This window comes from Anomaloglossus baeobatrachus, chromosome 5 (assembly GCF_048569485.1).
Source record: "Anomaloglossus baeobatrachus isolate aAnoBae1 chromosome 5, aAnoBae1.hap1, whole genome shotgun sequence".
Lineage (NCBI taxonomy): Eukaryota > Metazoa > Chordata > Amphibia > Anura > Aromobatidae > Anomaloglossus > Anomaloglossus baeobatrachus.
The window spans coordinates 582,199,941-582,216,833 of NC_134357.1; the positions used below are offsets into that span (position 1 = coordinate 582,199,941).

Here is a 16,893-nt window from a genome sequence, read left to right on the forward strand (position 1 = left end):
AGGCCATCCAGAAAGATGTTGCAACTTAAAATAAATTCCCCATCTTGTGGGTAGGATGCATATCTATATTGAAAATGATGCTTCTCCCCAAAATAATTTACTACTTTCGTAATCTCCTTATCCTCATTTCCTTGTCGACGTTGAAAACCTTGAAATCTCTCCTAATGTCTTTTATCTGGAACTCTAAAAAGACTAAAGTCTCAAAAAAATACTAATCCTCCCAGATGATCAATGGGTTTTGGGATGCCTCTAAGTTCTACAATATTATAGAACCTCCCTATTGGACCAGTTGAGGAGCTGGTGGTCGGATGACTCTTCCAAACTTTGGGTAGAGATGGGAGTCCCACATGGTAGAGTTGCCAAAAATCTCCTTCCTAATGTGTTGTCGAGGATTTCTCAAAACTTCTGACCTACCTCCTACCCTGTGATTGATGCGGGTGTATATGTAAGAGGTTCCGCTATGATACAGTGATGCCACTGACAGGACAGATGAGTTTTCCAGAAGCAACGATAAAACAACAAGATTTATTGTTACCAAACTCGCCCCTGTTTGTATGGGGAAGGAAAAAGAACTAATAACATAAGCAGGGAATATCAAACAACTCATACAAGAGAACTAGGTTTCTAATTTCCTTACCAGGAGAACAGCCACATATTATTGGTCTCTGAAACGGGATGTGTTCCCTGGGGCCAATAATGCCACCCCCCTCCCCTAAATAGGTCTGGATTTTACTCAGGGTTAGTTCTAAAAGGGAAGCTGTAATATGTGTCTTTTCTCCAGGTTCACAATCTTAACCCTATTCCCAATCAATAAACTCCCTGGGATCCCAATATTACCAAACTCAGCTGTACAGCTAAGCAGAATTCAACCCAAGTTTACCAACAAGAAAAAACATTAAATAAATGACCATATTCAATTCCCAATTACATGAAATACAAATATTAACAATCTCATTTGATTAACATGCTCTGCGGGAAAATCCAATCCGAGCAGGAGGGTGCCTTGGGAACTTCACCACGGACTGTGGCCTTTCTGAACTTCGCACCATGGTATCAATAGTCGTTGGGAAGATGAATACAGTTTGTGCCTCACTGACACCGTCCCATAGAGATCAGTTATTTAGGTTGGTCTAAACACCTAGCTAACCCTAGATAAAATTCTCCTTGACCGGTCTAACGAGTTTAAAATAGAACGAACAACATAAGGTACCTCATCCTTGTTTTGGGTATAGAGTGCTTTACCCTTCCACAGGCGCCGTGTCACACTTCACAAACCGGCCGGCTCTTTTCAATGATCTCCTGTTGTTGGTTTTCTTTCTTTTTCCTTGCTCTCCACCAAACAGAAATTGAGGATTATTGTCCCAGACATCACCAGTCACAGGAGCACACACAAAAACACTGCTCATCCCAGTTTTGTCTCCGTGGCAACCAACCGACTTCTATTCACAAAAAAACTTTACTCGTCCTCAACTTGACTGACAGCACAATGATGCAATAAAAGTATTTTATAAATCAAGCAGCAAAATCGCATTTTCACTGCACAGTTCGGCTATTATTTACATCACAGTATTCACAAAATTATTCAAGTATTGTTTTTTTAACACTTCATAAAATTTAGAACAACAGTGAGTGTCGCTGACATCTAGTGGTCAGATGTCATCATTACAGGAGTGCCTTTTGCTCATAGGCAACACCAACACGCATATCTCTATGCACCTTCCTACATATACACATGGGTGAATAAAAGTTTGGGGCACTCGTTAGTCCCTTTTAGAATAAACAAACTCCCGCTAGCTTTGTTTAAATACATCATTCCCTCCATTAACCTGGACGGGTGGATTACAAAGGGAATTGTTAAACTGGGCAATCTATTGAGATCTAACTCCATCTGACCATTTTCAGAAATTTCGCAATCATATGGTATTCATAGTAAAAACTTTTTTTTTTTTATGTACTTCCAAATCAGGCATTTTGTTACCTCATTCAACTTACAAGACCAACCTCATAGGTCCCTCTATGATGATTACTTTTTTGAATAATAGGGACTAATCTAAAGGTATATCTAGATACTACGCTGCCCTTCACCCCTCTTATGCTCCTCCCTCCTTCCCTTTTGTTGTAAAGTGAGAAAGGGACTTGGGGCAATCATTTTCTGAATCTGCATGGTCCTTCTCCTTCCAAATCAATAAGAAAGCATCTCAATTCATTAATCACCTGGAAGCTTCTCAATAGGTGGTATTTTACCCCCTACAGACTTAGCAAAATATTTCCCCAATCTTATCCTATATGTTGGAGGTGTCAGGACGAGGTGGGTACTCTTCTCCATGTCTGGAGGTCCTTCACACACATTCGAGACTATTGATGCCAGATCCATGGTCTGATTCAATCCATTCTACATACAGATTTTCCATGGTGTCCTGCCACACCTCTCATCTCTGGATCTTGATAAAATCCTGATGGAGGATGCTGTGATCATTTCACATGTGCATACGATAGGCACCTCTGAGATTGCATCTAATTTGAAATCGGCTAAATCGTTTTCAATGCAGGAAATTATAAGTAAAATCCAAAACAATTGCGTTATGGAACACATGATTGCTAGCCGTAAAGGCAGTCTGACCAAGTCTCAGTGGGCAAAGTGGATTCAGTACTCCAACTACTCCTGTGACTAATTTAGCGTTCTTTCTTTATTGTATCTGGATCGGTTGCTATATTCCATTGTGAGTTGTACTAGTACCTTCTAAATGTTTTTTTTTTCAGTTGTCAGGTTGTAGAAGAAAATAAGCAATTTCATGTGTATTCTTATCATGGTACCTTTTCTTCTTTCTTTTCCCTGGTCTTCACTTTTCTGCCTTTATGCTTTTTTATCCTCTCTTCTCATTCCCTTATCTACTTTTCCCTTTCCCTCTGTTATGGATAAAGTTGTTATTAATGATATTGAAATGGTACTCGTTACGCTTAAGAGTCAAGACAGAATCTACTTCTTGTATTCAACATACAGTAGATACTATGTTATGTCTTGGTATACTTTTTGAAAATCAATAACGTTATAAAAATAATTCCCTCATTCTGAATTTGGCAAGGGTTTCTCCCTTGTGTGAATTATTTGGTGTTTAGCAAGACTTGATATATCTCCAAAATATTTCCCACATTCTGAACATGAAAAACGCTTCGCCCTTGTGTGAGTTCTCTGGTGTCTAACAAGATCTGATCCTCGGGTAAAAAATTTCCCACATTCTGTACATAAAAAAGGCTTCTCCCCTGTGTGAGTTCTCTGGTGTCTAACAAGATCTGATCCTCTCGTAAAACATTTCCCACATTCTGAACATGAATATAGCTTCTCCCCTGTGTGAACTCTCTGGTGTTTAACAAGATGTGATCTTTTGTTAAAACATTTCCCACATTCTGAACATGAATATGGCTTCTCCCCTGTGTGAGTTCTGTGGTGTCTAACAAGATGATATCTATTGTTAAAACATTTCCCACATTCAACACATAAAAAAGGCTTCTCCCCTGTGTGAGTTCTCTGGTGGCTAACAAGATGTGATCTCTTGGTAAAACATTTCCCACATTCTGCACATAAAAAAGGCTTCTCCCCTGTGTGAGTTCTCTGGTGGCTAACAAGATGTGATCTCTTGGTAAAACATTTCCCACATTCTGCACATAAAAAAGGCTTCTCCCCTGTGTGAGTTCTCTGGTGGCTAACAAGATTTGATCTATTGTTAAAACATTTTCCACATTCTGAACATGAATAATGCTTCTCCCCTGTGTGAGTTCTCTGGTGGCTAACAAGATGTGATCTATTGTTAAAACATTTCCCACATTCTGAACATGAATATGGCTTCTCCCCTGTGTGAGTTCTCTGGTGGCTAACAAGATTTGATCTATTGTGAAAACATTTCCCACATTCTGAACATGAATATGGAGTCTTCCCTGTGTGAACTCTCTGGTGTTTAACAAGATGTGATCTTTTGTTAAAGTATTTCCCACATTCTGCACATAAAAAAGACTTCTCCCCTGTGTGAGTTCTGTGGTGTCTAACAAGATGATATCTATTGTTAAAACATTTCCCACATTCTACACATAAAAAAGGCTTCTCCCCTGTGTGAGTTCTCTGGTGGCTAACAAGATTTGATCTATTGTTAAAACATTTCCCACATTCTGAACATGAATATGGCTTCTCCCCTGTGTGAGTTCTCTGGTGGCTAACAAGATGTGATCTATTGTTAAAACATTTCCCACATTCTGAACATGAATATGGCTTCTCCCCTGTGTGAGTTCTCTGGTGGCTAACAAGATGTGATCTATTGTTAAAACATTTCCCACATTCTGAACATGAATATGGCTTCTCCCCTGTGTGAGTTCTCTGGTGGCTAACAAGATTTGATCTATTGTTAAAACATTTCCCACATTCTGAACATGAAAAGGGTGTCTCCCCTGTGTGTGTTTGCTGGTAATTAACAGATTCTGAAGAAAATCTTTTCTCCCCTGTGTGAATTTTTTTCTGGATTTTTTGATATTCTGAAGTTAAAAATGGATTCTTAACTGTATGAACACTCCGATTTTTAAAGCCTCTTTTGTGACTTTTAATTTTGTTAATAGTCTGTGATGAATCAGAAGGTAGGACTTGTTTAAAAGAAGCAGATGATAGATCTTTGCTGTGAAGGGATGATGGTATATCTGGAATGATGGCATTCACTTCAGTTATATTTTGTGTGATATCAAGGTCATCTGATTTAAACATTGAATACGTCAGCTGTGCCTCTAATCTCCTGATACAATCATCTGCCAAAAAATATAAGAATAAAAATTATTTTTAATAATATATATATTTAAAAATAAAATTTATAAAATAGCATGTAACACCATCAACAGCATCCCCTTACTATCCTGCCCCCTTTCCCATCAGTGGCTTCTATGTCCCCAGTCCATATTGCCATATCCCAGGGCCTGCGTACACCACACAGGTCTCCTGGGAGAGCGCAAGCATGTATTCTTAAAGGGTCAGCATGCCATAACCTGGAAGAGCATCTTAGGCTATGGCTGAGAGGCACTAGATATTTAAGGCACCCTCCCCCTATGGGAGGTGCCTGAGCAATGGGGTCTATCCTTTGAGACACTTGGCTAGTTGTTAGATCCCATTTCGTTTGCTGAGTCTTATGCTTGTCTCTGTATCCTAGTATCTGCTGTGCCATCTGTACCTGCTGCATCTATCTATAGCACCTGTGCCTACTGGACCTTCTGTATCTTCCAGTAGACCATGATGTTCAACCCTCTTTGTTCATTTTCCCTCCCATATATTGGAATAATAAGCCATCAAAAAAAGTGTTTTGTAGGCCAAAATTATACCAAACTGCTAGTTTGTCAGTGAAGAAATGGAGAGTTTCCACAATGGTTGTAGCTCAAAGACTCTTGATTATGAAGCGATATGGCTTCCTAATCCAATCCAACAAAATTCCAAAGCCAAATGTCCTCAATGCTTCTCAGCCTTGCAATGTACCCAAACACTGTTACTATCCACATGTTTGGCATTGCAAAAACACACACAAAAAATTACGGTTTCTGTATCTCGTGTATCTTTTTTTTTTAGATAAATGCAAAACAAAACAACCTCACATTACAGCTAAGATAAAGAAGAATATGCCACAGAAAAAACATTCAGAAACACTGGAATCAGATTAAGCATTACAAAGGTGTTATCATGTAAAGTGACAGATGTCAGATTGGAGAAATGGGGCCTGGATAGGAGCAGAAAACTGTCTGCAGTGGAAATCCATGAAATAAGAGAGCCTTTGGTACTAACTACTATAGAGGAAACTGTGACTATAGACAATAACACATCTACTAAAATGACCGCCCTCCACCCCGAAAGCCTTCACAGTCAGTGATTTAGTAACTAAAGGTGACACATCTGGAGTAATTACAGTATGTGGCTCGGGGGCTCTCGGCAATCCAAACTATTGTAGGGGCCAATATTTTCTCACATGAGTTTCTAGAAGAAATATTAGACATTTATTTTCTGCCTCTCGGACTCCACAATGGACGGCTCCAGAACAAGTTCTTATATAATGGATGTGACGACATGGACTCTCATGGGTTAAAGTACAGACTTTGCAGACCTCAGCCAGCTTCCTAAATCCGGTGCTATTTCTTTCTTGGTGGGTGCCCGCCGAAAGCGGGGTGCTGCTGGATTGGAGTAAGTGGCTCTGGAAGCTCTGAGGCAAGGACATTCTAATCCCTGGTGAGACCCTGTTACATTTTTGTGTTTTGCTGGTTATGCGTAATGTGCCGTTAATATTTTGGGGATCCAATAAAGTCTAATTATTGTGGTTCCCTCACCCTGTGTTGTCTGAGTAGTGTTCTGCCCACGGTTAAGGAGGTCGTGCGTTCAGTTGGGATGAGCCCTGAGCAACGCTGTCTTTCTAAAGGCGGTTGGCTCAGTGTATCTCCACAATTGGTGGCAGCAGTGGGATACTACTCAGCCTGGTTTACCCAGGAGAGCTGCAGAGGACTGGTGTTCGCGGACACCGTCCAGGGCTCAACAACCAGGGAGGCACATAAGCATACCCAGCAGGCCATAGGGGAGGCATTCAGGTTTCAGATGCTGCCATGTCCAACCCCACCAGTTCAGCCATGGGACAAGGACCAGAGAGGAGTTACGACCACAGCAGTAAATGGATGCTACAGGATCTGTGCCAGAGGCGAAAGATTATCTACTGGAACGCTGAGACTCGGTCGGACTTGATCCAGAAATTAGTCCGTTGGGATGCCCAGAATGATGCAGAGGATGATGAGGATCCTGCCGATATTGACCCAGAGGATTTAAACTATGTGCCACATCATGGATCTAGTGACAATCGGGAATCAACTTTGTCCAAAATGGCCCAAGCCACAGCGTTGTTGGATGTGTTTGGGCCTAGATCCTCAAGAGAAGAGAGGGCTTGGGTTCTGGAATATGTTTATGGGATTCCAGCTGCTGTACTGCTAGCACCAGCCGCTCGAGAAGGATGGTCCCGCTACCCAGCAGAAGCTGCACCGAAACAAAGGTCTACAAACAGGGCCTGTGACTTGCCCAATCTATGGCGCTGTTATACATGTGGGCACCATGGACATATCGATAAAGATTGTCTCCAAATCAGAGGCCGCATGCTTGGAGCCCATCTGCCAGCTCAGCCAGTCAAGAGCCAGGGACTACGAGACACTGGTTCCTCCATTACCCTGGTAAGCCCAGTTATTGTTTCCCCAGAAGACCCTTTACCAGATTCCCAATTATCCATCTCCCTGGCTGAGGGCCAGTGCTCAGACATCCCTCTGGCATGTGTGCAGTTGGACCTAAGGACCGACCAGGGAGAGGTCGAGGTGGAGCTTGTGGATAGCCTCCCACCTGGTATTTTGGGGACCAACCAGGAAGTGATCAAAGTGGGGATTGTGAACAGCCTCTCCATACCGGTCATTGTGGAGACTGACCAGAGCAAGGCTGATGTGGAGCTTATGAACAGCATCCCCACCCGTTATTTTGGGAACTAACCAGGAAGCGATCGATGTGGGACTTGTGAACAGTCTCCCTATACCTGCCATTGTGGAGGCTGACCAGAGCAAGGCTGATGTGGAGCTTATGGACACCGTCCCCACACCAGTTACTTTGGGGTCTGACCAGGAAGAGGTCCATATGGAGTTTATGGACAGCCTCCCCACACCTGTTGTTTCGGGGACTAGCCAGGATGAAGTTGAAGTGGGGTTCATAGATGGCCCCACCAAGCCTGTTGTTTCGGATACCACTCAGAGGGAAGTGAAAGTGGGGCTTGGGGATTACCTGCTCACACCAGTCATTTTGGAGAAGGACCTAGGACAAGGACTATCCAGTCAGTTTGAAGCAGCCATCACCCACTTCCAAGCCAAGCAGGACCCTGATGTGGATCTTTAACATCTTTTCCAAGGATAATTCACATTCCCAGTCTCCAGTATCCACTTCTGAGCCAAGAACCGTGAGTAAGCCTAACCACACTGTGGCTATTGACTGGGGGAAGATTGATAGTAGAAAATGTATGCAAGCCCAACTCATGGACCCCATCTTAGTGCTTGTCCGCAATATGGCTGCTCAACTTGGGGGAGGTAATCAGGGGGAGGTGTATAGATGCGAGCCTCTGATGCTGACCTCACCATTAAAAAGGACAATGCCGTCAAGAGGAGAAGGATGATCGGAAGCCTATCATAGTATCATCATAGTATCATAGTTTTAAGGTTGAAGGGAGACTCTAAGTCCATCTAGTTCAACCCGTAGCCTAACATGTTGATCCAGAGGAAGGCAAAAAACCCCAATGTGGCAAACAAGTTCCAATGGGGAAAAAATTTCATTCCTGACTCCACATCCGGCAATCAGACTAGTTCCCTGGATCAATACCCTGTCATAAAATCTAATATACATAACTGGTTATATTAAATTTTTCAAGAAAGGCATCCAGGCTCTGCTTAAATGTTAGTAGTGAATCACTCATTACAACATCATGCGGCAGAGAATTCCATAGTCTCACTGCTCGTACAGTAAAGAATCCTCGTCTGTGATTATGATTAAACCTTCTTTCCTCAAGACGTAGCGGATGCCCCCGTGTTCCAGTCGCAGGCCTAGGTGTAAATAGATCTTTGGAAAGGTCTCTGTACTGTCCCCTCATATATTTATACATTGTGATTAGATCTCCCCTAAGCCTTCGTTTTTCCAGACTAAATAACCCCAAGTTTAATAACCTGTCTTCGTATTGCAGCCCCCCCATTCCTCTAATAATCTTGGTCGCTCTTCTTTGCACCCTCTCCAGTTCAGCTATGTCCTTCTTATATATCGGTGACCAGAATTGTACACAGTATTCTACGTGCGGTCGCACTAGTGACTTGTACAGAGGTAGAACTATATTTTTTTCATGAACACTTATACCTCTTTTAATACATCCCATTATTTTATTAGCCCTGGCAGCAGCTGCCTGACACTGTCCACTAAAGTGAAGTTTACCATCCACCCATACACCCAAGTCTTTTTCTGTGTCTGTTTTACCCAGTGTTCTACAATTAAGTACATAATCATAAATGTTATTTCCTCTACCCAAGTGCATGACCTTACATTTATCTACATTAAACTTCAATTGCCACTTCTCAGCCCAATCCTCCAATTTACATAAATCTCCCTGTAATATAAAATTATCCTCCTCTGTATTGATTACCCTGCAGAGTTTAGTATCATCTGCAAATATTGAAATTCTACTCCGCATGCCCCCAACAAGGTCATTTATAAATATGTTGAAAAGAAGCGGGCCCAATACTGACCCCTGTGGTACCCCACTATGAACTGAGACCCAGTCCGAGTACGTACCATTAATAACCACCCTTTGTTTCCTATCACTGAGCCAGTTTTTAACCCAGTTACACATATTTTCCCCTATCCCCATTATTCTCATTTTATGTACCAACCTTTTGTGTGGCACCGTATCAAAAGCTTTTGAAAAGTCCATATACACAACATCCACTGCATTTCCCTGGTCCAGGCTTGAACTTACCTCTTCATAGAAGCTGATCAAATTAGTTTGACAGGATCGATCCCTCATAAACCCATGTTGATACTCTGTCATAAGGTTATTTTTCTTGAGATACTCCAGTATAGCATCTCTCAAGAAACCCTCAAGGATTTTACCAACCGTAGAGGTTAAACTTACCGGCCTATAATTTCCCGGCTCAGTTTTTGTCCCCTTTTTGAATATTGGCACCACATTTGCTATGCGCCAGTCCTGCGGTACCGACCCTGTTATTAAGGAATCTGAGAAGATTAAAAATAATGTCTGGCTAATATTAAGAAGGGGGAGGAATGTGACGACATGGATTCTCATGGGTTAAAGTTTCTTAACATTCAGCCAGACGTATTGTTCTTTGGTGTATTAACTCATGTTTGCTTAGCTATTGTTTCTCCAGACCCTTCCAGTAATCATTGTAATGTAGTTGTGTATTGCTAATGTAATTACCTTAGTAGCCATTGTCTAGTCGGTGACTTGCCGACTCCATGTAGATATACTGAGTCTTTCTATGCACATCATTTAAATGAACATTATCCATGCAGCTTGAAATTAATCTAATGGGAGAAGCAATCTTGTCCAACCAATCCGATGAGGACGCAGTGTATCCTAAGGGAAGGTTATGGCTATAAAAGGGATTTCTTTAAGTCATCATGTGGTTGTTGTTGATGGATGCTGATGGATCCAGTCTAAGCTCTTAGGAGCTGGCTAGAGGATCAGGATACCTTGTGGCTTCAATCTAGGGACTCCGGTTCCGATTGGAGACCATATCCACAGTCTAGGGATTTCGACTCCGGCTGCCAGGATTATATCATCAAACCAAGGACTACTTAAGGAACTAACGCAGGTTGGGACAATTTGGTCACCTGGCTACAGACTTTGCAGACCTCAGCCAGCTTCCTAAATCCGGTGCTATTTCTTTCTCGGTGGGTGCCCGCCGAAAGCGGGGTGCTGCTGGATTGGAGTAAGTGGCCCTGGAAGCTCTGAGGCAAGGACATTCTAATCCCTGGTGAGCCAGCGGAAGGGTGAGACCCTGTTGCCTGTTACATTTTTGTGTTTTGCTGGTTATGTGTTATGTGCCGTTAATTGTTTGGGGATCCAATAAAGTCTAATTATTGTGGTTCCCTCACCCTGTGTTGTCTGAGTAGTGTTCCGCCCACGGTTAAGGAGGTCGGCGTTCAGTTGGGATGAGCCCTGAGCCACGCTGTCTTTCTAGAAGGCGGCTGCTTCAGTGGACAAGAGCACCCACTGAGCCCCGTGTCTCCACAATGGACATTTGTAGAATTCAGAGAAAATATCTTTCAGGCTCTTGAAGGTAAAAATATCAGAACTTTATGTGTTTATTATTTTCCCTTTTTTTTCTAATTACATTTTGGAAATAATGTGGGTGGGCTGCCCGGCCTCCATGTACCTACTGTGGGATAAGTCTAACCTCCCTCATATGTTAGTTACCTTGTGCCAAACTTTGGATATAAATGCCCCTATCAGCACATTCATCAGAAGGGAGAGAAGGAAGATCCATCAATAAGAGGCCGAGATTCTAGGAAGATGGATTCATTGCTCTGAGTGGAGTGGAAGAAACCATAAGAATCTTGAAGTTATGATACTTATTAATGAAGAATAAAGATAAAATAAATGATGTTACAAAGCAAGCTTTCCAGACTACTTAGGTCTCTTCATTAGAGTTGAGCCACCCCCTCTGGAGTTTGAGTTCGGTTCGGTTCGACGAACCCCATTGAAAACAATGGCAGACAAACACATAAAAACACATTATACATATACACATACAGTGAATAAACATTGGCATTACACTTACAGGTCCCAGCAATGCGTCCTGCACTCTATCTCCCGCCGCTTTTCCTTCCGATAAATCGCTGCGTCCTCCCAGTAACCAGCACTGATGATAGGACCTTCTGTGACATCATAGCAATAGCATGTGACCAATCACGTGTCTATTATCTCATTGGCTACAGACTGGTCACATGGCTAAACGTCATGCTAGGTCCTGTCAGTACATCTCTCCAGTACGCGGTGATCAATCCAGCATCTCCGTGTACTGGCGAAATGCTCTGGCACATGGTCGGCTTCCCCGTTCCTGCATATGGGCGCTCTTTACAGAGTCAGCCCACATGCAGGGACTGGCTGCCATAGTCGGTAAATAGCGGCACAGGGAATCACGTGATCGGAGATTGCCGTTGCTATAGTAACGGTGGCAGCGGTGACGTCACCGCTTACAGCCCGCAGCCTCTGCTCACTCACTGAGTGATTAGATTGCAAGGAGCAGCAGCGTTCTTCCTCCCATGCTGTTCTGTCTGATGTAGCAGAGCTGCATGGGTTGAAGGAGAAAGAAGACAGAAGACCATGGATCGTGGAGGGATGAGAGAGAGTAATAAACATGGAGTCTCTAAGTGTGTCTGTGTATTTATTTCTATTTAAGTATTTTTTTCTCTGTGTGGTGTCTTTTTTTTAACCCTTTATTGGAGATTCTTAATGGTCGGGTCAAACTTGCCTTACATTAAGAATCTCTGGCTGAATACTAGCTAGTAAAACAAAGCTAGTATTGACCCATTATTACCCAGCAAGCCACCCGGCTTCAGGGCTGCTGGAAGAGTTGGATACAGCGCCAGATGATGGCGCTTCTATGAAAGCGCCATTTTCTGGGGCGGCTGCGGACTGCAATTCGCAGCAGAGGGGCCCAGAAAGCTCGGGCCAACCTGTGCTGAAGATTCCAATCCCCAGCTGCCTAGTTGTACCTGGCTGGACACAAAAATGGGGCGAAGGACATGTCGATTTTTTTTTTTTAATTATTTCATGAAGTTTATGAAATAATTAAAAAGAGAGCTTCCCTATTTTTTAGTTCCCAGCCGGGAACAATAGGCAGCTAGGGGTTGGGGGCCGTAACTGCCTACTGTACCTGGCTAGCATACAAAATTATGGCAAAGCCCCGCGTAATTTTTTTGGTGGGCAAAAAACTCCTGCTTACAGTCCTGGATGGAGTATGCCTAGTCTTGTAGTTCTGTAGCTGCTGTCTGCTCTCCTGCATACACTAGTGACTGGAGCATGCTGAGCCTTGTAGTTCTGCAGCTGCTGTGTGCTCTCCTCCATACAGACAGGCAGCAGACAGCAGCTGCAGAACTACAAGGCTCAGCATACTTCATCCAGGACTGTATGCAGGAGTTTTTTTGCCCCCCCCAAAAAAATTACGTGGGCTTCACCATGTTTTTGTATGCTAGCCAGGTACAGCAGGCTGCCCCCAACCCCCAGCTGCCTATTTGTACCCGGCTGAGAACCACAAATATAGGGAACCCCTTTTTTTTTTTTAATTATTTCATGAATTTCATGAAATAATTAAATAAAAAAAAATGACATGGGCTTCGCCCAATTTTTGTGTCCAGCCAGGTACAACTAGGCAGCTGGTAATTGGAATCCGCAGGTCAGGGTGCCCAAGCTTTCTGGGCACCCCTTCTGCGAATTGTGGTCCGCAGCCGCCCCAGAAAATGGCGCTTTCATAGAAGCGCCATCTTCTGGCGCTGTATCCAACTCTTCCAGCTGCCCTGGTGACGGGTGGCTTGCTGGGTAATAATGGGGTTAGGGCTAGCTGTATATTATCAACTGGCCCTAAGCGGGAAATTCATGGTGTCATGCCAATATTAGACATGGCCACCATAAACTTCTAGTACAGATAGAAAAAAAAAAAACACAACACAAAAACACACAGAAAATATTTTAAATTAGAAATAAAACACAACACCATTAGTGACTCCATCTTTATTGAAATAAATAATCCCCCTCCGCAGTAATCCTGGGTCAAGGGTCCCGTGCCGTCCAATATCATCTGATCAGTTTTCTGGAAGGCAAAGCGATCAGATGATGTGTCAGGTTCAAGGGCCTGAATCACATGATACAGCAGCTGATTGTATAACAGCCTTTTATACAATCAGTTGATGCATCAGTGCAAAAAAACCAAAACAAAACATCAGCTGATAGTTTAACCGGCCGGGCGGAAAAAGCCGGCCTCACCCGCTCGACTTATAGTGTCAGCTGATTCCGTCAGGAAAGAAAGAGAAAGAGAAAAGAGAGAGAGAAGAGAGAGAGGCAGAGCTGGGCCGATTCCCCTTATGGCTCAGTATACACAAGAGGGCGCTATCGCACCAGGCGCACATACAGAACAGCAACCCCAGCTCCTACCATCACAAATCCCTGCTGAGCCAGAGCCCAGAGAAAGCCAGGAACCCCGGCAGCCAGTCCAGCCAAAGTCAGCAACACACCCCTGACAAAAGCCCAAATAAAAGAGATCTCAGAGAGCTGCAAGATGCAATACATAGAGGACTGGAAGAGTGAATTAGAGAACTCACCATCTACCGGTCACTACAGAGGGACTACACTCTGGCCTCATATCTGGAAAGGTTACGCCACCCCAAAGATAGGCAGACCCTAAGCTTGTACAGACTGAGTGCCCACTGCCTAGAGGTGAAAACCAGGGCGGGCACCGAAAGACATACAAGCCGCGGGAGAACAGACTGTGCCAGCACTGCCAGCAGGGGGCTCTGGAGGACAAGGTGCACTTCCTGCTGCACTGTGACAAATACTCAGCAGTGAGGGCCTCCCACTTCCAGAAACTTACCACTCATACCCCGGACTTTTCATCCATGGACAAGGAGATGAAACGCTGCATCATACTGGGGGAAGAGGAATCAATGGTGGAGATCGCCGCCCAATATGTCATCACATGTCATAAGCTGAGGGGAACAAGAGAGAGAGGGGAGAGAGAGGGGAGAGAGAGGGGAGAGAGAGGGGAGAGAGAGGGGAGAGAGAGGGGAGAGAGAGGGGAGAGAGAGGGGAGAGAGAGGGGAGAGAGAGGGGAGAGAGAGGGGAGAGAGAGGGGAGAGGAGAGAGAGACTGGACACTGAAGGAGCAAGACACTGTAAGATGAGCTCCTGATTCAACCAGAGTTTATACCTTATAATGAGCAGATTGGAGGACATAATACGGAAATCTACAGATATGACGGAGTACTAAGCACACTGGACAAACTTTTTAAGGACTTTAAGCAATGACAAGAAAAAAATCACAAGAAAAATTAATACACAGATGGAAAAGGAGGACAAGATTGCCTAGTGGAAACCCAGCAAACAGACACCATCAAACCCTACCAGCACAGCGCATCCCCAAGGTAAGGGCTCCATGCCAATACACTGCTAAAATAAGAATTGATCGTATATTACGCATTAGAAAATATAAAAGAAAGCCCTTTAAAAATGAAACAACACGGGGATAGCACTGTAGTCAATGCAGGAGACCTGGAGAAGGCAACTGGAGCTAGCAGGGGGGTCGGACACATTAGAGATAACCTTCCCTGAGAATGCCAAATCCAAGGAAGCTAGAAAAGCCATAAAACTGGACTCTATGAAGAAAAACCCAGAGACACTACTAATAGACTTGAATGAACAGGGGGAAAAAACAAATCTGTTATTCTACTCAGGGCACCATGAAGCCTGGGACCAGACTCTCAGCAAACACTACAAGAACATCAAAAAACGGGGGCATTAGCAGGGGCAAACAAATTAGAGTACAGGATGAGGAGGACCCGGAGACCTTTAATCTCTCCATAAATATGTATAGAAATGGAACTATCATGGTCCAAGGAACGGAACAAAAAATGGAGGAATTTCATCAACAATTCCTGCACATTAAAAAGCAAGTGAAAACCCTAATGAAGGAAGGAAGCATATCCACAAGTGACCAGACCATAGCAGACAGAATCTCCAGCCACCCCCCAGCCCCATCTACATCTCAATCATCCCAACCCCCCAGGGATATACTCAGAGACTGCTTGGCCCAATTAGAATGCGAGTTTATTCAATTCAAAGAAGAATTTCAAAGAAGCCAAGGTGAGAAAAATGCAAATGACCACTGAGGGGAGAAATATCAAGTGTGAAAACAGACCTGTGGGAATTGCAAAGGTCACTTCAAAGGCTGCAGGAAGAAAATGCATACCTCAAAGAAGAAATAACCCAGCTAAAATCCTCAATCCTACAACAAAAAACAGAGAGGGCACCTCAAAGTATAAGCACTCCCCCAAAACAAATGCCTGCACCAACTACCCTGGTGCCAGATATATCACAGACCTGCGACAACCTCAGCCAGACGGACTCTACACATAACTCCAGCAATATCAATACAGCCCCACAAGCACAGCATATCAGGGTGTCCAACACCCCTGGACCCAACAACACGAAGGAAACCCCTACCATCAACCCCAGCAATGAAAATGCATCATCACAACAAACAAAGGCAACCAACACTCAGAGACCCAACACACAGAAACCAAATGGCCCAAATAAAACACTGGATCCTGATATAGTCCTAATAATAGACTCAAATGGGAAATACCTGGACACTCAGAGACTGTTTCCGACGGGCTCGTGTTACAAAAATTCACTGCTCAACGATCCCACAAGCAGAGGAGGTGATCAGTAACCCATATTTCACCGAGCCCACACACCTCATACTACACACCGGCACAAACGATATCCACCAAAAGACAGTCACAAAGGACCTATCAAAACTCGCACTAGCAGCCCAGCAAAAATTCCCCAGAACCAAAATAATCCTGTCTGCCCTGCTTCCAAGGAAAGATGTACACCAACAAATAACCCAGCAAATCAACTCAGAGCTGGCCGCCAGTATTACCTCAGCACCAAACATACAGCTGGCAAGACACCCCGAAATAACGCTCCATCACCTCTATGACGACAAACACCTCAATAAACAAGGAGTCAGCCATCTAGCAAGAGAGCTAAAGGACATGGTTCTAAACAGACCTCCAAGACCACAAGCAAGACACCCACCAAACAGATGGCAGCCCACAGAGACCCCTGGAGAGAGTCCACAGAGATGGCAGAAATACTCAAGACCACATGCCCCAAAATGGCAATACAAAGCAACAGAGGGCAGCAACATGGCAGAAATAAGGACATTGCTCAACACATTGTGCAGCAAACTCTTAGGACACTACTAAAATATGCCACCCAAACCCAACACTAAATCCGGTTATGTCCTATGAAAATCTATCCTTCCTCATTATAAGGTATATCAACTAAATATGACATCCTTAGTTATCAGCAGCTGGAACATTCAAGGATTGAATGCCTCAGCTTTTGGGTCCAAGACAAATGACCCAGACTTCAAACAAAGGCTAAAGAACATTGACATCCAGATCCTCCTGGAGACATGGGCCCGGGCAGAGGAGGAATCTCTCGCACCCATGGGATACAAGGAATTTTCTGTCTCCGCCCAGAAAAACAAGAACACCAAACACGGCCGCTGCTCAGGGGGCATA

The 16,893-nt window shown here is 43.8% G+C and overlaps 1 pseudogene; it reads left to right on the forward strand.

The window, feature by feature from the left end:
• LOC142313131 (hydroxyacyl-coenzyme A dehydrogenase, mitochondrial pseudogene) overlaps positions 1-16,893 on the forward strand; it is a 30,116-nt pseudogene that overhangs the window by 11,377 nt on the left and 1,846 nt on the right.